The sequence below is a fragment of the Nicotiana attenuata genome, chromosome 6 (genome assembly GCF_001879085.1).
Source record: "Nicotiana attenuata strain UT chromosome 6, NIATTr2, whole genome shotgun sequence".
Lineage (NCBI taxonomy): Eukaryota > Viridiplantae > Streptophyta > Magnoliopsida > Solanales > Solanaceae > Nicotiana > Nicotiana attenuata.
In genome coordinates this window covers 94,537,181-94,542,188 of record NC_031994.1, presented here as the reverse complement: position 1 = coordinate 94,542,188, position 5,008 = coordinate 94,537,181, and positions in this window count along the sequence as shown.

The window sequence follows — 5,008 nt, the reverse complement described above, 5'->3', positions numbered from 1 at the left end:
TCTTTTCAATTGAGATAATAATCAAAAGCTCTCTTATCTCACTTTCAAACTCTAGCTCAGATTTGTGTGATTTCACCTCCATTGCCGCTCTAACATGGTATCAGAGCCCGGAATCTCGTAGATCCGGTGTTCCTCTTTCTTCCGAGGTTACCCTCGTCGGATTTCATCACCGTTATGATTTTCGATGAAACTGACAAAATTGACGAAGTTTTCTCATTGATCGAGCTTTATTATGGTATTTTTCTTCTGCACAACATGATGATTATCACTTCCTCGCTGGTTATTGCTTCAATTCTGCGCATCAAGGTTCAAAAAGCATATATTAGGGTTTGCTGGTGATTTTTCTTTCGATTTCAAGGCCGTACCTTCTCCGGTTGCGAGAAGAGTTGGTATTTTCTTTCATTTTCTTCTATTGTTTTGTGATTCTTCATTAGGATTACTATTTTTAGTATTTTTTTTGGTTTCAATGGCGACATCTGCTGCATCTTCATCTCCATCTGTTTCTGATACTACAAGTGCTACACCTACCCGTCCTTCCTTTCATCCTTATGATTATACTCACCCCTGCCATCCCTTATATGTTCACCCTTCTGATTTGTTGGGTAGTTCTTTAGTCTCTGAGCTCTTTGATGGGACTTGTTATGGGAGTTGGCGATGACCTATGTTGGTTTCCCTTTCCGTTAGAAATAAGCTGGACTTTATCCATGGGACTATAGAGAAACCTCCTGAGGGATCTCCTCTCATTCGACAGTGGCAGAGATGTAGTGATTTAGTTGTTGCATGGCTTTCTAACTCTTTCACTAAGCAAATCCATTGCACAGTCGTGTATTCTGAATATGTCAAGGTGCTCTTGACATTGCCTCTTATTTCAACAAAATAAAGCAACTCTGGATGAGTTGGCTACTATTTCTGAGAGTAAGTGTACCTGTGGTGGTGGCGTCAAGGCAGAGGAGGAACAACGTGTTTACCAGTTTTTGATGGGGCTAAATGATGTATATGTTCAAGTGCGTATCAACATCATTATGCTAAGCCCCTCCCCTCTATTGATACTGTGTACAGCATCCTCCTAAGTGATGAGAAAACAGAGACAAGTGTCCTCTATCTCTCACTTTAATTCAGAGTCTGCCTCCTTTAATGATGGTACTTCTAAACCTGCTTATGCACCTCGGGTGAATTTTGAGTCTCCAAAGTCCCTTATTTGCAAATACTGCAAAAAATCTGGGCATAACATTGAAAAATGCTACAAGCTCCATGGTTTTCCACCCAATTTCAAATTCACAAAGAATGTTGCACCTCGAAGAGCATCTGCTAATGCTGCTATTGAGACTTCCTGTGCTTCAATCATTTCTAGCTCTAGTCCCAGCACTGTCCCTTCCAATGATATATCTGATCAGCACTCTGGAGTGCCAGGGCTGACCAAGGAGCAATATTCCCAATTGATGATGCTTCTGCAACAGTCTCATGTCAGCCCAGATTCTTCCCAATCTCTCATGGCTTCTGCTCATTTTGCTGGTAGGATTGCTACTCACAGTGTGTTACTTAAACTTGCTTTATTTTCACAAGTAGACAGTTCAGATTGGATTCTTGATTCTGGGGCATCTGATCATATGACTTCTGAAAAGTCTCTTCTCTTTAATCTACAACCTCTTACTATTCCTTGTCTTGTTTCTTTTCCTAATGGATATAAAGTTAAGGTTACACTTACTGGATCTTTGACTTTGTTTTCCAATTTCACTCTTCACAATGTCCAATATGTTCCAACTTTCCAGTATAACCTTATTTCTGTTTATCAGCTAGTGGCACAATTTGATGGCATTGCTCAGTTTTCTAAGGCTGTGTGTGTCTTACAGGGCCCTTCTTTGAAGAAGCCACTAGCTCTTGGTAAATTGGACAAAGGCCTATATAAGCTGGGCATTACTCAGTCAACATCCATGCCATGTTCATCTAATTCTGTTGTTTCTTTTCCTATTATTGATGTGTGTTCCCCTGATTCTATTTTTCCTGTTGATCCTGTTTGTAATTCATCTCATTCCACTATTAATAAAATGGATGTTCTTTGGAATTTTAGACTTGGACATGTACCTTTTTCTAAGATGAAACTCATTTCTGATATTAGTTCTTGTCTCTCCCCTAAGCAATCCTTCCCTTGTTCTGTCTATCCCTTGGCCAAGCAAACCAGGTTACTCTTTCTTGATAGTTCCATCCAATCTTTTTCCCCTTTTCAACTAATCCCTGTTGATACTTGGGTCCCTATCATTCCCCCACATCAGTTGGTGCCAGGTACTTCCTCACTATAGTTGATGACTACACTAGGGCTACCTGGACCTATCTTCTTGGTTTCAAAAGCAGTGCTTTTGACCTTCTTAAGGCTTTCATAGCTATGGTAGATACCCATTTTTCTTCCAAGGTTCAAACTATTAGGAGTGACAATGCTTTAGAATTAGGTTCCTCTATCTATGGTTCCAAATTTTTAGCTGAGAAAGGCATCATCCACCAGACTTCTTGTCCAAACACTCCTCAATAAAATGGTGTTGCTGAAAGAAAACATAGACACTTGCTTGAAACTGCAAAGCTTTGCTTTTCCAATCCAGCTTGCCTACTTCTTTCTAGGGTGATTGCATTCTCACTGCCACTTATCTTATCAATAGGTTCCCTTCTCCTCTTCTCCATTACAAAAGCCCTTTTGAACTTCTCTATGGGAAGCCTCCTTCCTATAGCCATTTGAGGTCCTTTAGATGTATATGTTATGCCACTCTTCCTAAGGTCTATAGAGACAAGTTTAGAGCTAGGTCTGTCCCCTGTGTTTTCATAGGCTATCCCTTTGCTAAAAAGGGATATAAGTTGTATAATCTTGCTTCCAAATCTTCTTTTGTGTCCAGAGATGTTATTTCCATGAGACCATATTTCCTTTTGCTCAACCTTCCTCCATTTCTCCAATTTCTTCCTCTATTTCTCCTGTATTTCCTTCTCAGTCCTCTCCTGTTGATGTCTTTCCTTCTGCTACTCCTTCCTTCTCTCCCTCTAGTCAGACAAGTGATGAGGCTCTTCCCTCAGCTTCCCCTCCTCCTTGTGATGGTTCTCCTTCTTCCTCCTCTCCCTCTTCTACTGCTTTGCCTTCTTCTGCTCCTGCCTCTTCCTTTCCTTCTCCTCTTGTCAGGAGATCCTCCAGGCCTCACAACCCTCCCAGCTACCTCCAGAACTATGTTTGCTCCTTCTCTTCTTGTTCCAGGACTGCTGCTTCTTTATCAGCTGCTCGTGCTCTTTCTATCTTTGAACCCCAGTCCTATTCCCAAGCTGTCCATGTCCCTGAATGACAGGAGGCTATGAGGCAGGAATTTGGGGCTTTGGAAGCCAATGGCACATGGTCTGTCATGCCTTTGCCTCCTGGTAAGAAGCCTATTGGGTGTAAGTGGGTTTATAAGATTAAATATAAGGCTGATGGCAGTGTTGAGAGGTTTAAAGCTAGATTGATGGTTAGGGGGACACTCAGGTAGAGGGTGTTGATTTCCAAGAGACTTTCTCTCCTGTTGTCAAAATGTCCACCATTGAAACTTTAGTTGCTCTTGCTGTCAAAAGACAGTGGCCCCTCTTTCAACTTGATATCAATAATGCCTTCTTGCATGAGGACTTGGATGAGGAAGTTTTCATGAAGCTTCCTCCTGGTTATTCTGTTCCCTTTTCATCTGGTTCTGCCCAATTGGTATGCAAGCTTCAAAAATCCCTTTATGGCTTCAGACAAGCTTCAAGGCAGTGGTGCTAAGCTTTCTCAGGCCCTCACTTCTCGAGGCTATTCTTCTTCTCTCAATGATTACTCCCTCTTCATTATGGGTTCTGGTGCTTCTCTTGTGATATTGGCCGTTTATGTGGATGACATTGTGATCTCTGGGGCTGATTCTTCTGAAATTTCTGCTGTTAAGTCCTTTCTCCATGCTCACTTCAAGATTAAGGAATTGGGGTGCCTTACTATTTTCTGGGTATTGAGGTCCATTATTCAGATTCTGGGGTTTTCCTTCATCAGAAGAAGTTTATTCTTGTTCTATTGGCTGATTTTCATTGTTCAGATGTTTCTCCTGTTCTTTGTCCTCTTGAGTTGTCTGCCAAGCTTAAAGCTCATGAAGGTGATCCCTTACCAAAGCCTGATGTGTACAAATCTCTTATTGGGAAGTTGAATTTTGCTTACTCACACTCGGCCTGATATTTGTTTTGCTGTTCAACACCTTAGTCACTTTATGCAATCCCCTTGTCTTCCTCATATGCAAGCTGCCCTTCATGTGCTGAGATACCTGAAGGGTACCTCTAATTGTGGGATTTTCTTCAACAATTCCTCTGATCTGTCTTTAACTGCTTACTGTGATACTGATTGGGCTGCTTGTCTTGACACTAGGAGGCCTGTGAGTGGCTATTGTGTGTTCTTGGGTGGCAGTCTTGTGGTTTGGACGTCTAAGAAGCAACCTGTTGTTTCCATGTCTTCTGCTGAAGCTGAATATAGGGCCATGAGCTAAGCTGTGGCTGAATTGGCTTGGCTGTCCCGTTTGCTTTCTGATTTGGGTTTGCATTCTCCTTCACCTATTCCTTTGTTTTGTGATTCTCAGGCTGCTATCCACATTGCTAAGAATCCAGTTTTTCATGAACGAACAAAGCATATTGAACTTGATTTCCATTTGGTGCAGGCCAAGCCTGCTGAGGGTCTTATTCATCTGCTGGATACCTCTTCTTCTTCTCAGTTGGCTGATATTTTCACCAAGGCTTTGGGTGGTGCTGCTCATTATGGTTTTCTCTCCAAGTTGGGAGTTTTGTCACCCTCCAACTTGAGGGGGGGGGGGTGTTAGAGATATACCACCCACTCCTGATTAGTATTAGGCCCACATTTTCTTTTGTTATTATTTGTATTGGGCCAGGCCCACTTTTCTTTTGTTTGTAATTATTATCTGAATTGGGTTAGAAGGGAGTCGGGTAATATATATATATATATATATATATATATATATATATATATATATATATATAT